General features: G+C 30.1%; 1 long non-coding RNA gene across 1 annotated transcript; it reads right to left on the reverse strand.

The window, feature by feature from the left end:
- Positions 1–1,019: 1,019 nt before the first annotated feature.
- On the reverse strand, positions 1,020–18,706 carry LOC102664505 (uncharacterized). Its single transcript, XR_418604.3, has 3 exons — positions 18,565–18,706; positions 17,707–17,816; positions 1,020–1,391 (listed from the first exon to the last, which is right to left on the reverse strand). It is a non-coding gene; the product is annotated as an uncharacterized lncRNA (long non-coding RNA).
- Positions 18,707–19,754: the final 1,048 nt, after the last annotated feature.

The raw sequence follows: 19,754 nt of genomic DNA on the forward strand, positions 1-19,754 counted from the left end.
TTGCATCAAAGCTTGGAAGTCTATTTGTGGATGCTCCTTCTAGAGTTCTAATATGAATACTCTTGTGCTTGTGTTAGCCATCACTTCTTCAGGATCTTTCGTCCTACACTATTAGGCGTGCTCAACTCACAAATGTTAAGCTCTAATACCTACTGAAGTGAATCATTCAATCACTAGAAGGAGGTTGAATAGTGACACAATAAACGATCAGGCTATTCTTTTTTTTTTTTTTTTTGCGAAAGCACACTTGCTTCTTATTTCTACTTCTTAAGCTTCGTGCTTGGAAATCAGAAGACTTACAAGAGTATAATTTTTTTCCTTTATAAGTACATGGATAAAATAATATTTTAAGGTAAATAATTCCAAGTAATCTTGTGTTCTATTGCTTCAGAACATACTCTCAAAGCTACAATTTCTGTTATACAACAATTTTTGTTTTTTACTTTCCTTTCTCAATGTAGATGTTGCTTCTAAATAATAAAATAGTTTTATGAAAACCTTTTGATAAAAAATAAAGTTTAAAATTTTCAAAACAAAGTTTTTAATAAACAAATATTAAGCAAACAAAACATAAATAAACAAGAAGTAGAAGGGAAGAAAACAATCACACCAAGGAATTATATTGGTTCACTCAACTTAGGCTACGTCCAGTTCCTGTACCTGTAGGCTTTCTCCACTTGGACCAAGCACTCAATTGTCATATTCTTTCTTTGTTGAAGCCTCCACAAGCTGTTACAACCAGTATTCTCTAAGCGTTTGTGTAACACCCTTCGTTACTATTATAATTTTTCTTAATTTTTTTTTCAAAATTATGGAATAAAAAAGTTACTTAAGACAAATTTTCCAACTACCTTTTTTCTAAATCATGAATAACTTTATTTCCTTTTCTTTAAAAAGTCATCACTTGGGATCTTTAAAAAAAAAGTCATATTGAGATAATACCCATTATAAGTCAAATAAGGTGTCCATCAACATCATATCTTTCAATAAGAAATAATTTAATTTATAAAATACTTGATTTCCATTAAACTAATATAAAACAATAAAAGCTCATTTGTACATGCTCGATAATACCTCATTAAACAACTACACTATACAACTATAATACATGTTTACATTCCTGAAATTATGTACTTAATAGATTTGAGTCACATACAAAATAATGATAACAAAATAAGATTAAAACCTAATCTACCCTCTTTTGTACAAGAAAAAACTACGACTCAAAGTAATGACTCAATGAAACCCCAACCCTTTATACCCATTTCAAAACCCTCAAGGAATCCTCAATGGATCCTTATTTTTCTGGAACATGTACAATCACCTCCTTAGTGCTCATTGTAACTTTTTCACCCGATCTTTATTGTTGACATCAAGTCCTTTATCTTCCTCTGAAAAACAAAAGAGTGTATGGAGTGAGTCACCCATCTCCTCTAAAACCACACATAAATGACCTTCGGGTCACAAACACAAATGCGATAACCACCATAAGGTAGTCCTTTCACAGTTTCACTTGTCACTTGACTCATGTTTAACTAATTTTTATTTCATCGTATCTTGGGCCCGCTGCCACTGGAACATCCAAAACTTAGTGGTCTTACACATTTAAGATAGATGACTATTCAGAGTATACCTTTTGTCAAGGTACAATGATAGGGTTAGGGTTCTCACTAACATGGTTATGACTTGCATTGTTAGGTTTGGATGATCCACTAAATTGGACGACCTACCACACCTTAGTTTTGATGTTTACAAAAGTATAAATTATTGATAAACTGATTAGTTGTTGTTAGGTGCACAAGACCATCTTTGTAAAAGAGCTTAATCGTTATTATATCAACATCTACAACTCTAGTAAGTTGAGTTCAAACTTAAAGTGAAAAACATTTTGTTAATATATCTAGTGTCTAATGCGTTGTAAAATCAATCGCGTCCACTTATTGTGAAAACCAATGTTTATACACTGATTTGTTTATTACTCGCATCCAATTAATATATATCACTTACCTACTCATTTTATACTCTTAAAAGTGACATCCAACCAAGTATGAAAAGACCATGTTAGACACAAACAAAAGTGCACAATCTTTCTTTACGAAATTCAGTTTTGTCTCTCTTTATTTGAATTTTTAACATTTGAATTTAAGGAAAGGATAAAATAGAAGAGAATAAAAAGTATTTACATAATATTCTTCTATAGGCGCCTTCGATGTGGAATAAGAGCACATGTTGTTGTTTGTACTATTATTCCTTTCCTTTATAATCAAAGCGTGCCACATTGGCTCGTCTCCAAATGTGAGACAACGGTCATATCAAGACTCAACGCTAATCCCATAAGGGATCCTTCATTGAAATCTATAAAAGGAAATTTGTACTCAAAAGCAAAAAATAGAAAAATCATTAAAGAAACAAACAAAATCTTTGAAGCGAAACTCTACGAAATCACCTGACAATACACTTGAAATTATATTGTCTATCTTTTGCTAAGAAAAGTTATTTGTATTTGAGCTAAAATTGTTTATTCACTCTTTGAGTGTTGTTGAATCATTGTATTCATTCAAAATTTTGTTTATGAAAGCCAGGAGTGACTTAGTGTTAAACAATACTTAGGTATTCTTAGATTCAAGGGAAGTCTAACGGTGTGCCAAAAGTGGCTAGAAGAATACTTGTATAGCTAGGAGTGACATGATTGAATACTTATTTTGTAATCAAAGTTTTGATTAGTGGAACCCTTTACAGTTTCCTAAAGAAGAACCAACATTGCTTTGTTTAAGTGAATCAAAATAAATAAAGTATTTCTATGTCTCTCTTAAACAATTTTATTAAGTATTCTCTTAGCCTACTTTGTCACTATTTTCTCATCAAGTGTTTATCTGAAACCTTTTTGAAAATATTGCTTTATATTTACTGGACGATCAACATTTATTTTGATCAAACTTGGTTTTCCTTATCAGTGGACGACACCAGTGCATATATCTTTCTGAACTTGTGATAAAGCTCTTTATTTATGAAAAAGTTCTTATCTTTGATTATTGATATTTCACAACTCCAGTGGACGATCAACCCTTTTTCTGTGTGATTGTTGATATTTCACGCATTTTTTGGGATTGCTAAGTCGGGACTGTGGAAACATGACCACAAACTCAACATCACACCCCCATGAAACAACTAGCCAGTGATTAATCCCTCAGGTAACAATCTATTTGGTCATCCAATCTCTGAGGACTAACTCCTTAACAAACCTCCTCACTCGAATTATCTCTATTAATATTTGTGGTATTCTTCAATCACATGTACTTAGGGTGGTTGGAGAACAGAATATGAGCTTGAAGCCTCTCCTTTGACTCCTTAACACAAAGATAAAGAATCACCACACTAGGTGATTATTCCAACACCACCTCTCATCATTCACAGTTAACATAAGCATAACTTCCCATGTGACTACCTCCACGCGTCCTCTCTAAGTGGCACCCAATTTGTCATGCATTCATGGGTATAGTGTATCCACCATGATCCTCACATCGTTAAGGAAAAGAAGACTTCTCCTTCTTTCCCTCCAACCAAGACATTAAATAATCTCAAACACATCACAAACCACAAGCAAATGCCCAAGGCATTCTCACACATTTCCAGGAATTGTATCCATGTCCCAACCCACGTTTTATTAAGTTTTATGCAAGCGTTTCTTCTCTTAATATTAAGTGGGGTTTATCGTAATTTATGTTCTCCAAGAAAGACTTAAGGCTCATTCTAAGTCCACTTCATAATAATGTACTCCAATATGCAAGGGTATCTAAAGTTTACTAAGTTCAATTAATTTATTAGATTCACACTCTTGTTAAATCTTTATTCATTGTTCATCATAATGAATCTTTATTAATACTAGAATTGAATTCTAGTTTCTACAAATGCACCTATGCATTGAGTCATTTTGATCCCCTATCAAGGATTTCATAATCTTTAGTCACACCAATAATTTTCAAAGTCATTATACAAGCGCACACCAATCAAGGTTTCCATCACAATATTTTCCTGAGGATCACAAGTCATCCTGGTCTTTAATTCAGTCAATAACAATTCAATAATATCAATTAAAGTGCAATGAATTCATACTTAAATTCATTCAACTCTTAACTCATAAATACTTAGTAAAAGTAGATTCTCCTAACATACCCTTAAAAACCTATTTATGCATCTCATAATTCTTATACACTATGAAAATTCCAATTGAAATCCATTTGGAAGCCATTCATACACATTCTACAAGGTTTCATGCTTAAGCCTGGCTCTGCCTATGCTTAAGCTTGGCTTACTCCATGCTTGAGCTTGAAATCCAGTAGTTCATTTTCCCTTGTAGGTCATCTTGCTTATGCTTGGTCCAGCCTACGCTTAGGCTTGGTCACACTTAAGCCTGACTCAAACAACGCTTAAGCTTGAAAAAGAATATCCCATTTTCCCTACTGGTCATCTCGCTTAATCGTGAACAACTCTTCACTTAAGGTCACGACCTCCCAGAGCTTCAAAAATGTAGTTTTTCATTTTCAATGGGTTCCAAATCAACCCAAATAGGACCCCAATCATGTCAAACATGTTTCCACACATGTAAAAGAAAGGACCTAAAGTGTTGATTTATGGAGAGCTAACTTCCTATGCTCCTACAACACATCTAATGGAGAATACTCCATGAACAAGCAAGAGCAAGAAACATAACTCCTCCATACCTTGGCTTGAAGCATGAAAATGGTGGAGGATGAAGGACTTGAAGCTCAAAACTCAGAAAACAAGCAGTCCTAGCAAGCACTCTCTTCTTTTTCTCTAAAGCTCATCCAAGACCAAAATTAAAATGATAGTAATCTAGGCACAAATGAAGTGAACTTGGAGTGTTAAGGAAGTCTAGGACAACCCTAGATGTAAGGGTCTCAAGTGCCCATTGGTTCCTAAGCCTCCTCATGTCACCAAGTCACTTTGATTGAGGGGAAATATGATGGAAGAAGAAAGAGTGAAGTGGGTCGTGCAACTCTAGCCATTTTTTTGGCTAGTTTCACTTTTGAAAATGTTGCCATAGATGGTTAAGATAGGATTAGGCATAAAAGGAAACTTTGCTTTTACCAAAAAAAGTAAAAATCTAGCTAATTAACCTAGACAATGGTGCTAATTAGACAGATCAAGGAGTAAACACAAATAATCATATACAGAGTAAATCTACAGAATGTGAATTTAGACTGTTTAAGCTTGCATAATGTAATTTTACTCGGTGTAAAAATCATGTTCTAATGCAATTCTAATTCCTACTAAACTTATCATATAAAATAACATATGTATAATTGAAAATTTTAAATTAACTACTTGAGTTAAATTCTCATTGTAATTAATTATCAATGTCAATTATATTTCTATAGATCACACAACGCAAAACTTTCTATAATATGAGTTCTAATTTTCAGGGTGTTACACTATGCAAGTTGTAACACTGTGTTTTTTCATAATGCTTAATTAAGTGTCTTTAATTAGATTGCAAGAGTAATTAAATTTAATTTAAGTGCATTATGAGATGATGGTCTGTTATGTTTATGTATATGACATATTGTATGAGTGTTTTGATGAGTTTTAAAGCGTTTGAACTTATGTGGATGGGTCTTGGGTCATGAAAAAGGGTGGTGAGTTCAGAAAATATGGGATGTGAGGAAAGGGAAGTTACATAGTCTTATGACCCTCACAAACCTTTCATAAATCTGAACCAATTCTAAAACACTCTCATTTTCACTTCCTTCTTCCTCTTCAATTGAACCCTCCATTTGAAAGCTTGAGATTTTTATCTCCCTTGCTCAAGGTACCTTGCGATTGTGTTTCTTTTGAGTTTGTGGGCTAGTCAGTAGTAAGAAACTCTCTTCTTTCCCCTCTTATTTTTCATTTTCGTTTTTCTTCCATGAGCACCTTTGAGATCTCATAAAAGTGCTCATATTTGAAGTTTTGATGTTGATTCTACTTGTTTTTGGGGTTTGGGTGTTGCTGCTGGTGTGTGCTATTGTAAGAGTGAAGGAAAACCCTCATCTTGGATCCAAAGTCATCTTTTTTTAACTTTCTCCTTCTCTAAGTTAAATCCTAGGTTTGTAAAGGTAAGGGAAGCTTAAACCATCTTTATTTTATGTTTAATGAGTTTGATTGTTGATATATGTCCGTTAGATGTGTTTTAATTTGATATTTGTGTTAACAATGAAAGATTTTGAGTTGGAGTTCAATTGGGATCCTTTGGAAGAGATTTTGCAGGAATATGCGACCTTGCAGACCTGTCGCGCTTAAAAACACCTAGGGTGGTGTTTAAGTGTAACAAGGGGATGGTTGTAAGCAGCTGGCACTTAAGTGCGATGCTTAAGCATGATATTTTTGGGGCTTAAGCACAAAACTTAAAGTGAAATTAGTTTTATCTTACATATTTAAATATGATTTCCCAAATGGAACACAAATGTAATTAACATTGTTTTATGAACTACTATAAGATGATTGTGTTATGTTTGAGTAAATGTATGTACATAAGGACTTATAAATGCTAATTGTTGAAGTGATGATACAATTGTATGTTTTAATTATTGTAGTATGAAATGCTCTTAATTTGGTATTGAAAAGGATTCTCGTTATTCATAATTGAAGGAACTTCAAGGGTTTTGAGATCTTAATGAATTATTGATGAATTTATGATATGATAATTTGATGAAATATTGTTATAGTTTTGATGATTATATTGATGGTGAGGTAATTATGTTAATTGATGAATGTCTTGAGTTGTGTTGTTTGATTTCTTGATGATGATATGAATATTGTTTAATGAGGTGAATGGATTGATGTTGATAAGACGATGATAATGGAGGATAATCTTTCCTTGTAACCATCCTTACATGGTGGAAGGGTTAACTATGGTCTTTGGGACGGTTTTTTTTTTTTTTTTTGAAAAGAAAATGGTATACTTGGGAGGGTGAGTTCCATGCTAGAACACCGCTTCACTAAAGTGACCCATGGGTCTCTCCTAGTGAGATATCTTCCCTAATATCACCTCTATGCTTTGATTTGAAATGGTGTGCTAAAGTATATAGAACTACCTTCCAAGGGGTTTAGAGACTCTTTTGGTACATATGGGATGAAATGTTGTGGATGGTAAAACTTGGGTTTGTGAGATCTCAAAACCTCAAGGAATCTAAGTGTAATTATTGGTTTTGTGTAGGCACATAAGTTGTGGGTGCTTGGTAGGCCCTTAACCTAGTGGTGAAGGTTTTCATGGTGGTTAGTCTCGAAGAGGCCTATAGAATAGATGGGTGGGTAAACTCCTAACGAGGTTTAAGGTTAATGCATACCTTACTGAGATAAGCCACTATCCACGTTTATCTATTTTCAATAAAACTACAAGTCCTCTATAGGATTAAATCGGGGTCTCTTCAAAGGTCAGGAAGATGACTATGTTAAGGGGTGCATTTGGGTTAATCGCTCATGTGGTGAAAATCTCCATAGAGTCGAGTCTATCTTTGATGTCGATGATGGATGAACTGATGATGATGGTGTTTAATGGTTGAATCATGGTGATGATTGATTGACTGATTGATAATGACTGTTGAATCGCTCTAGTACTTTAATTCACTTATAAACAACAAGGGAAATTTCAACAAATAGTTTGTAGGAACTTGAAAGAAATGCGAAAACACCTAACAAAAATGCAAAATCTAAATTGAAATAGAGTTTTAGTTGTAGAACACAAATAAAATTGCACAAATAGGTTGTAAAACAAATTCGAAATCATCAATCCAATTCACCAAACCAATGCTAATCGAATTATCATAGTTCTGCAAAGAATGATCAAGTTGTGAAGGTTCAATCAATGTCATTAGAGTTAGTTCAATCGCATTAATCCCTAAATTCATTGAGATCACAAATTAGGTTGGAATATCATCCAAACAACCTGTGATTAAATTTCAAAATTAAGAAATGAATCCATAATCTAATTTGTTTTCAATCCTAAACCTATTCATAATCATGAAAGTAGAAAATAAGATTGAAGAAAGAGATGAACATTCACACAGAATTGAAATACTAAACCAGAACTCAAATTCAGCCTTGCTTAGAGTGGATCCTTGGATTGATTGAATGTTTAGCCTTCCATGATCATCACCAGTGGAAAAGCTATGAAATTTGTGCAAGAAAAAGGAAGAACAAAAGTGAAAAGAGGGAGAAGAATGAAGAGAAATTGAGAGAAAAAGAGAGAAAAGATTTTAATCATAAAGCTTGCACAACAAGTAACTAAATTTGTTTTTTGTACAAAATGAAGTAACTAACTAACTAACTAACTAACTTCCACTAATATATACAGTTACTACCCAGAAGGAAGAGATGGGCCTTGATTAGGCTCATTTAATCTAATTAAACTAATTATACAAAACAAAGCCCAAATTCACAGCCCTATTATTTAAGTGCAGAGGTTCTGACTTCCAAGCCCAATTTGGCCCTCAAAATGGCATAATTGGCCCAAGCTTATTGTGACAATATTAAAGATATTTTTCTTAGCTTTCTAGGGATTACTCACACGCACCATTTGGAGTTCTTTAGTGTCTTATAGGCCTTACACAAGACAAATATATAAAGCAAGCACAAAAATCCAAAAATAAGCCACAATTATCAATTGAGCTCAATCATTTTCCTAAGACCAAAATTGAGTTAAGGTGAGAAAATATAAGTCAAAGAGAGGTCAAATAAGCTATGAAGAATAGAAAAAAAAAATACTAAACTAAAAATGCTCAATCACTGATGATGATGATGATGGATGATGGTTAAATCATGGTGATGAGGATTGATTGATTGATAGTGTATGATGATTGAATCTTTATGTGATGGTTGATGAACTAATGATTCTTATGAGATGTCCTGTCATGAAAACTATAAAATTTATGCTTTATGTATGATTTTTGAATATTATGTTCTATTTATGATGGTAATTGTGTATGCTTTAATTGTTGAGTTTTATTCCATTTTAGTATGCTTATTTTTGGTAAGCTTACCCTTGCATTGTTGCACGTGTGGTTCGTGCCTGTGATGATCCCGTATCTGACATAGTGGGAAGCAAATGGCTAAGAGGTAATCTCGTGTCTTTGGAGACTTCGTGGATTTGTGTACCTAGATGAGAATACATGATTCTGTATGTTGTTTCTTTCTTAGCATCTTGTATAATGTTAACCAACTCAAAGTCTAGGTAGTTTATCTGTATAGAGTTATTTACATTTATATGCATGTTTTAAAGAAATTTTTGTTGCTCTGATGTTGTATAAATTTATGTTATGATGGAGTGCCATAAGGCAATAGTTTATTCAGTTGTGTGTGTGTGTGTGTGTGTGTAAGAGGATATTCATTTACCCCAAGAATAACTCCTTATCCTCACCATTCATTTTTTTTTAGATTTGATGATTAAGATTAGCTACTTGTTACAATAATTAGATTTTAATAGAATGAACGTGAGGATGAGGAGTAACTCTAAGTGGATCCCTGCTCTCACTCTCTCTCTATACATCTATACACATGGATGTGATATGCATTCTTATAATTTATTGCAGTAGGTTTTTTGGCTTGGTTATTGCCAGTGTTCTGTGTGTGTGTGGGGGGGGGGGGTGTTTTACTTTTTAGTTGTATCTTTTGAATGGCATGACTAATTGCTAGGAAATGAAACTTTTGAGAAATTTAGAGCCATTAGCACCTTAGCTAATCTTTTAGTCTATCTCACTCTCACTATTGTATTCAACCTGAAGAACATCACAACCACAATAATCAACATTTTCAGTGGATTTTGCACATTCGCTTCTTTTTTGGTACTAATTCAAGGCTCATGTCATGACACCATTCATCACACAATTTCATTAAATTTCCTAATCAAATGTCTAAGACTAAGTGATATAAATTTATGTCTAGTAACTATTTTCCTAACATACAAACAAGGATTTTTTGTGATACAACTATAGTTGTATTTAAGAATTTGCATCCACCTAACTAGAGAGGAGAACAAAACATGCAAAGGACCAATTGCAGTGTAAGTTTTATCCAATTTATCTCCCGACAAACATGTCATAAGTGTTTTTTTTTTCTTCAAGAAGTCATATTTTCTTAGCCTTGTAGGTAGGTAATAGTTAGAAATCTTAATCTTTAGTCCTTATTTCAATATTATTTATTCTTTATGTGGAAGCTAAAAATGTAAGTGTCGACCTAAAGCGATTTACCGAAGGTCCTAAGATCTACAACATGTTTGATTATCAAGGATAAGAATTAAGATAAATACCTAGATCTGTAGTTGTTTCCAATCTAAGCATTATTTGACAATTGTTGAATCACAAACAACTGATGAATAATGTAGTTAGCGGCCTTATGACTCCTCTTCAACCAAAGCCTCTTTATTCCATAATAGAACCTTTTGTAACTCTTCAAATGGGGAAAAGAGAAACTATGTGTGACGACTCAGTATATTGGAAATCATAACCTTCTTATAGCGTGTTAACCTAATAGGTTTTTCATTATCCTCTAATGAACCAACACTGACATGTTCATTTAAACCCATAACATCTTATTTAGTAATCTAATGGGTTCAGTTAGTTTGACCACATAAAATAAAGCTCACTAATGATAAATAGCTCATATAATTGTCTTATAATATAAGCTTACACTAATTATTGGAATAGAAAATCCAATAATTTTCTACTTGGGCTACATATTATAACAGTTATATCATAATTCTTTAGGCGCACATTTATATGCTATTTATCTTTAAACTTCCACATTAACAATTTGTTCTATCTCATATATCAATAATGGAATCACTATGGCTTTCATCACTACAACAAATGTGATTAGACCCCAATGACCACCACATTAATACAGTCAATGACATAGATTAATATGGATGAACAACATGGAAATTACATGCAATTTGATCTCAATGATGTCTATTTGCAATTGGTCCAACTTAAGTCCATAGCGAAATCAATCTTAAGTCCTTAAGTACAATTTAAATATTGCACGTAAATAAACAAGTTTCATAATAAACTTATAAACTGTAATCTTTATTTATGTGGAAAATCAAATACATGAAATCTGAATCCAAACATAGAACATAAAAACTCTCATTAAACCAAGGCAACAACTAAAATAAGACCATACGGGCAATACATATGATCAGATTTAAGTGTCAACTATTAGTTAGTGGGCTAGCATATTGTCCTTTCCTATATATGTTCTATAAAAAAATATTTATTTTCTAAATTCTTTCTTTAACAAAAAGAATACTTTATGTCAATAATCTTGACCTACTCGAACTCCTATTATTGTTGAAGTATAACACTACTGAGTTATTGTCACAATAACTACTTAATGACCTCATGATGTTTGTAACAATACGTAAGCCAATGACAAAATTTAGTAATCATATAATATGATTTGATGCCTTAGCAAGATATTAACTCCACCATCATGGTTAAAGATTTATCTTAATGTGGAGTTTGTACTATTTAGGCATCCCACAAAATCAGAGTCAAAATACCTTATGATCTCTAAATTTTTAGACTTTCGATATGTAAACATGTAATTTCTTGTTCTCTTCAAATAACACATTATGCACTTTACTACCTTTTAGTGTCACATACCATGATTATTCACATATCTCCCTAGAAATTAAATTTTGTCTAACAGACTATATGCAACACATCTCAACTAAATCCAAATAATAAGTCTTTAAAAGTAACCTTAAAGTTCCTATAACTTCAATTGCAACTTTATTGTCATTGTCTCATATAGATTATTCTTTCAGCATCACTTGGCAAATGACTCCATAAACAACCTTGCAAAAACATACTTATGGGAGTAATAGCATCAGAATCTACCCACTAATTATCCTTGGATAGGAAAACTAAATTAACTTTAGAACAAACACAAAATGAGAAATTTATCCTTCTTCACATACAAAACAGTGCACTTGGGAAAAGTTTACTTCATATGTCCAACCTTTTTACAAAAGTAATAAGTAGATTTCTTATCCTACACTTCTATTTCTTCTCTAATTGAGAACAACTTTATGCAATATATATCATCAACTCTATTCCTCTTCTTATTCTAAGAATGACTTGATTTGGTCTAGGATCACGATAAAGAACAACCTAGTTTGATCTAGCACATGATAAATAAAACCCTATTAGAGTTTTTCGTCCAATCCCATGCAATTGAGAATATTCTCAACTGATTCCTTAAAAAAAATTGGTTTGAGATTCCAAAAATATTAGTTGTGAAAATAAGAGTGGAAGCAACAACTACTAATGAGAGAACAATAAACATACAATGCATAATTTATCTTTATGATAAATTTAAAGACTCAAACAAGATGTCTAACACCCCATTAATTCTCCAATCTTTGAATTGAAAGGCCTAACTGCAAGTGGTGCTCTCTCAACATAATGATCAAATATTGGTGATAAGTCCTATCAAACAATGATTGTCTTTGGACACTCCATTGTTCGCATGGAAAATTAACTAGGTAATAAATCCGGTCAAATAATGACTATCTTTGGATAGTTCATTATTCACAAGAAAAATCAATTCTTATAATCATTACATGTTTACCATTGCAAACATGTAGTTATCTGTCTAAATTACGTCTTACTTTAGGCCGAGCACAATTCGCATAAATAATTTCTTGCATCATCTATGTAAATTCAATCAAATTAACCTACACAACAAATGTTACTTTGACAACATATTATTTCATTTAATTCAACAAAAAATATTAGACAATTTAATTAAAATGAAAGGTCTTAAATTTATACAAGTTTTATAGGTAAGTGCAAAACCCAAAATTGTATATATGAATCACAATCCAAAGATCACACATCATCATCTAACCGTCTTTAAGTGAGAGATATATCTCAAAAACTATTTTCAATTTCACCCCAAATCATTGAGGTGATCACAAATAACCTTATTATAAATTAATGTGATATATCATAATCCATTAACGTCAATTTCTTAATACTGAAATCATAGAAAAAAAAGGAAATTCAAGAGAAAAATATTTATCTTAAATATTTTTTTTCGTGGGATGCAGTAAGAAAAACACCACGAACTAAATTTCCAAGATTACAAGATAGAATCAACAATATACTGGATATATTTTTATCAATCACGAAAAACACTTTCACAGATTTGTGATTACATATAAACGATATATACTTACCAAATCGTAAATCTCGTAAGAGAATATTCACTGATATTTCATAAAATAGTTGCTATACAGAATGACTAATTGTCTTTTGTAAATAAAAGGTGGAAGCAATCTTCATGGAAAATTAACATGCTTTATGCGATGGAAAAAAAAACAATAAATTTCCCAATGGCAAATATGTTTTCCATATGCATAATCCACCTACCTGATTCAATATAATATTTATAAGATTGGATGGTACAAAAATAATCTGTAAAAGATTCAATCCTTCATCAAACCCTTTTTTAATTCTTTCCTTTTTTTAATTAATATAACATAAAAAAAAAAGGAATCGCACATCCCTGGAAAAAAACAAATTACCACCGTATATAGCCCCTTTATAAAAAAACTTCAAATATTGTATCAGTCCCTTACGACTTATTAGGAATGTAAAAGAAAAGCTTTCGATGCCGAAACCGTATTCATAGCTGGATCAATTCAAGAAAAAAAAAAAATACTATCCAGGTATCAAATTGAAAAACTTGAATCCTAAACACCAAACAATGAGGACATCTTCTGATACTAATGGTTAGAAATCTTAATCTTTAATCCTTATTTTACTATTCTTTGTTCTTTATGGGAAAACTAAAATAAAAATTATTTAACCTTTTTTCGTCGAAACTTTAGAGGATTTTCTAAAAAAGATAAGGAAAAAAATAATTCCTAATGTTGAGATTAAGAGGAATGTATAAACCAATTCTTTCATAGATTTAACTGTGATTTACAATTATAGCTTTCATACTTATTTATTGGGCCTCATTTCCCAACAAATAAAATAAAAAGAGTGACGGCAATGATTGAAATAAAGATTTATCTAGTTCTCATGTGAAATTAAAAATCATAAAAAAAAGTCAAAAGAATAAAAGAATGTAAGTGCAAACCTAGAACAATTTACCAAAGGTCCTAAGTGCAAACCTAGAACAATTTACCAAAGGTCCTAAGATCTATGACATATTTGATTATTAAAGATAAGAATTATGATTAATACTTGAATTTGTAGTTGTTCTTGATTTAAGTATTTTTTAACAATATGAATCATGAACAACCAATGAATAATATAATGAATAATATAGCTAGCAGCCTTGAGATTCTTTCTGAATTGAAGTCTCTTTATTCAATAACAAGACCTTTGTAGCTCATCAAATGAGAGAAGAGAAACTACGTGTGATGGCTTAGTATATTGAGATATCATAGTCTTCTTATAATATATTAACCTCCTCAATGGATCAACACTTATATATATTTATTTAAATTCATATCATCTTATTTAGTAATCTAACATACTTAATTTGAAAAAATAAAATAAATTATGCTAATAATAAATAATTAATATAATTATCTTATAATATTAGTTTATATTAATTATTCAAATATAAAATTTCAACAATAATATGATAGACTAACTAGAAGTAAGAAGCACAATGACAGCCATGAGATAAAATCTCATGTAAATTGCTCATCTCCCTTACTAATAATGGACCCAGTGAATTAATTTCTATGTTGTTTAATTTATATAATTTCCGTTAAATAAATGTTATATTAACACTTATTTTTTCATTTACTATAATAAATGATATTCATTTATATTATGAATTATGATAACTTAAAATTTATTAGTTTTAAATTGCCTAAATTGGTCTTATATTTTTTTATCCATAGAAATCCAAAATAATATTAAAATATTTATAATAATTTACACTTTTTTTTTAACCAACTAAGTTAAACTCATTTAGGAATATCATGTTTAATTAGATGTGTGCAATAATAATGTAATATACAACATTAATAAAATAAAAGAGGTGATACCATTTTCATTAAATAAAATGATTCATATGTATCTTAGCTAGATTTGTTAATATGCCGACATTATGTCTTTGCCACTCCAACATCTCATACATCACTCCCACTATATAAAGCTATGTTTACTTTATATATATATATATATATATATATATATATATATATATATATATATATATATATATCGTATTAATACTTTAAATTTTTAATGAGGCATCTTTTCATTACATGTTAACTTTTGCAAGAATGGTGCAACAGCAAGTGAGATTTAAATTAAATTTAAGAGAAATTTACATTAAATCTTTTTTACCATGAGGTCTTTTTGTTATTAATATATGTGACTATTTTTGCTTTATAGAAATTAATAACAATTTTTTTTTTGAAGGATACACTATTATTTATAGTATGAGTGTGTTAGCAAATTATTTTATTGGTGCATTTTAAGATATTCTAACATACTCATATAAAAAAAATAAGAATGTATATATATTAACAAATTCCACAAACATTTATTAACATATTAAAAAATAAGGATATATATTAGCAAAACCCACACACATATATTCAAATGGATTCTTATAATTTAAGTTAATAGAATTTTAACTACTATTGATGAGTAAGAACTCAATTAAAATTTTAGAAATATTAAGAGTTAATTAAAAAATCAAAAAGTTAAATTATTTCGTAAATTTTTTAACTATTTGACAATTTTTAATTATGTCTTTGAGCTATTTAAAAAAAATGAGTCATTGATTTTTTTAATTAAATCATTTCGTCTATTTGACATGACAAAAAATAACTATTAAAGCATAATTAATCCTTAAATATAATATTGTCACCTCTACATGTTCTAAATCAAGTATTCTCAATCTAGTTCTTTAACATGTATTATCATCCGTACAAGTTCATTCAACTTAAATATTATTTTATAAGTCTTTCCGCTCGAGGCTCCACTCTACAATAATCTTGTTGTGAATTCACACAACTGTCTCAAACAATTAATTTTATATAACTACAGTTAGATGGAAGGACTTAATTTAAAAGCAAATACAAATTTAAGAATTCAATTAAAAAAATAATTAAAGGAACTATTTAATTTTTTTAAATAGTTAACTAATTAAATTTTTTTAAATAGTTCAGAGATCTATGGAGTAATTTAAACTTTTTTTTAAAATTATAAAGATATATTACAAAAATTAGTAAATTTGTTGTAACTTATAGAATAACTTAAGGACTATTAATTGCATAAGTATTTATTATGTAAGCATTTACTCGTAATTTCATTTTATAATAAAAAATGAAATAGAGTTAAACTATTTTCCTATAAGATTTAGTTGTTTTCATCATTTATACCGAAAAACTTGTTAAAATAAGTTGACGACAACTTATGAACATATTATAAATGATTTTTATAAGTTATTTTAAATATTTATACAACTACTCGTGTTAAAAGATAAATTCAAATAAATCATAAATATATTCTATATATCAAAATGAACTATTTAATCTTACTTTTATTAGTAGGTTTTTGTAAGTATTTAAGTAAATCATGAAGTGTGGTGAAATGCAAATTTAGATATATGTTTTATGATACTTGACTCATTTTATAAGCAGATGCTTTATTTTTTCTGCTTTAACTCAATACTAATTGAATAATAATAAAAAAATTGACTTAACATCTTTTGATTTCTCAAATTTGGGCCAAGTTTTTTTAGTCTCCAAAATTTAAAAGTCATTATTTTCATTTTCATAATTTGGAAAAAAATAGCCTTGTAGTCCTTATCGGGAGTCCAAAATGATTACAAAAAATAACACTGTAGGATCAAAAGGGACTCTTTTGAAATTAGGAAGACAAAAAGAATCCTTTTAAATTTAGAAAACCAAACAGGAAACTAGACCCAAATTTGAAGGGAAAAAAATATTTATGCCATAAAAGTTTTTTATAATGAACATGAAGTGTGAGATATTGGGTTAGCAAAGACATAATTAATATTGACGAACCAAATTAGGACACAACACAACCCAATCAAAAGATGAGTTATTGTTTAAGGGTGATTGCATGATATAATAGTTTATGAACCACTGAATATAAAACTGAATATAAAATAAAGTTACATGTATATGTAGGGGTGTCCATACTCCATATAGGTTGAATTGAGGCACGTTGTGTGCATCTCTTACCAGACTCTAAATTTTAAGCTAAACAATTTTTAGACTCAAAAACTTGATCCTTAACATCATAAAATTCTATCATGTGTGTCAACAAAAATCGAACTAGAACAATCCTGCTAAATAATAACTTAAGGAGCAAATAAAGGAGAACCTGAGGCTTAATCTGCTCCTAACCCAACTTAAGGACAGATTTTCAATATGTCTTGTCTTTCTGTTCCTTTTTCTCTTGGGTTCAATTCATACATCGCTTAAAATCTTTGGGTCAAAACAGTTTTTATCAGGTTGGATCAAGTTTTGTACAATTCTAATGTATAGAGTGTTTTTGGTCTATAATTGTTTTTTTTTTTAATCAAAAGAGAAAGTAGTTTTTAAACTTTAATATGTTTAAGTGAATTTAATTAAATTATAATTAAAAAGAAAATGAAAGAAACATAGACGTTGTGGAGCACTTTGCTTTGATACTATACCTCTGGGAAGCTGTGAACCATCCATTTTCGTATAAGGAATAGTGATCACTGGATGAGAGCAAATCCATCGTTTCCACCCCTCTTTCACGTTCTTCAAGCCAGGTTCCATCCTGCAATTATGAATAACCATCTAAAAATTTGTAATTTTAAAAATATTAAAACTATTAAAAAAGAAGAACAGTGGATGGGAGAAATTTTAACATTATCAAAAATCACATTCTTAAAAATATTATGTCATAGGAATATTATTCCCATGAAAACATTTAATTAGCATTTAGTAATTTTAGAAAATAAAATAAAATAAAATATATTTAATTACAAGTTGAATATAAAATCAAAGTGAAAAAAGAAATATGAAACATAAAATAACGAATAGATAGTTATTGTAAAAAATAACATCCATTTCTGCGAAATTATGGGAAAAAAAAATTAATGTTACCAACATTCAACCCGACTCCCATATGAACTTGTCATACGACAATTACTATAGGACCAAGAATGTCAGTCCATGAAAATATGAGATACTTACTTTCTTCTCATAGAAATAACAACCGTTTAAACATGAGAACGTGACTCCTTTAAAAATAAAATATGCTCAAAAATATATTTTCATATACTTCTAATAAATATGAGGATATTTATTTTCACTTGTATATCTTTTTGAGAATGAAAAAAATAACTAACAAAAAAATCTCATTTATATTTCACTAAAGAAATTATCAGAAAACAAATGTAAATATGAAGTCTCACATTTAGTATAAATAATAAGTCGAATAATATATAATTAAAAAAAACCCATAAACTTAATGCTTTTGAAGATTTAAGTTAAAAGTGCTTTCAAATTCAGTTATATGATACCAGTATGATCAACTAGTGAAAATCTTGTCTCCCTCCGTTAAAAAATGTTTTTTTAAGTAATATTTGGTGAAAATAATGGAAAAAATAAATTGCTATGATAACTTTTCTAATAGCTATCCAAAAAGAGCCGTGCTACATCAACTTTTTCTCTATAACTGAATAATCAAATCAACAATAGAAGCTTTATATAATGGGGAAGAGGCTCAAGATGTTGGAGGTGCTAGGACATAATATCGACATATTAACCAAATTAAGACCAAGAATGAACCAATCTTAGGTAAATTAAGACCAAGAATGAACCAATCCTAGGTAAATTACACATGTTATGGGCTTTGCATGACAACATATTGTCCACACAGTCTATTTTTTATAGGTAAGACGACATCTTTTCCCCCTATGGATGCACGTCATTCCATTCTATGACCCCATTTTTGCTTTTCTGACTCTACCTCTATCTATCACTCCAAAGGACTAAAATGCCCTTCGGTGCTAAAAAAAAGCTTTTAACATTTAACTATTTTAAATACTAACCGTATATATTTTAATTGATCATTACCTCAAATATTAGTTGAACAAAAGTTATTCCTTAAGTATGTCAAAATAAAGTTATTACTTAAGTAATTTACATATCTTATTAAATAATAATTGAATCATTATAAACCAACCATATTTAAGGAAAGTATAATGATTTACTAATGCTTTTTCATAAACAGTTTCAAATGACAGAAGAGAATCATACTTGAAGCATAATTGAATAAGGAAAGTGTCTCTCTCAGTAAAAATAGAATCATACGTATATACAACTTTGCGAGCCATTGAAATTCTTTCAACTAGACCATTAATATCTGGTTGGTTCCAAATAATGATATGTACTAAATAATTGAAATGTTTATGCTTTTTTATAATCAAAATAATCTGACTTGAACATATAAGAGTGTCAGATTAACTGATGTGAGCTAGATTGTTTCAGCTTAACCAGATTATTTATGTAATTTGATAAGAGTTTTGTTGCTCATAATAATCTTACCCAACTCCAACATGCATGATAGCCTTCAAGAGGATATCTGTGGTCAAAATTTAAAAAAAAAAAAAATCCTACTTGAACAAAATTTACCGTATAGAATACCTGTGTTCTCCAGAAAAAGAGAGTATGCGTGTGGCCTTTTATCGAGACTTATGTTTGACATATG

This window comes from Glycine max, chromosome 15, assembly GCF_000004515.6.
Source record: "Glycine max cultivar Williams 82 chromosome 15, Glycine_max_v4.0, whole genome shotgun sequence".
Lineage (NCBI taxonomy): Eukaryota > Viridiplantae > Streptophyta > Magnoliopsida > Fabales > Fabaceae > Glycine > Glycine max.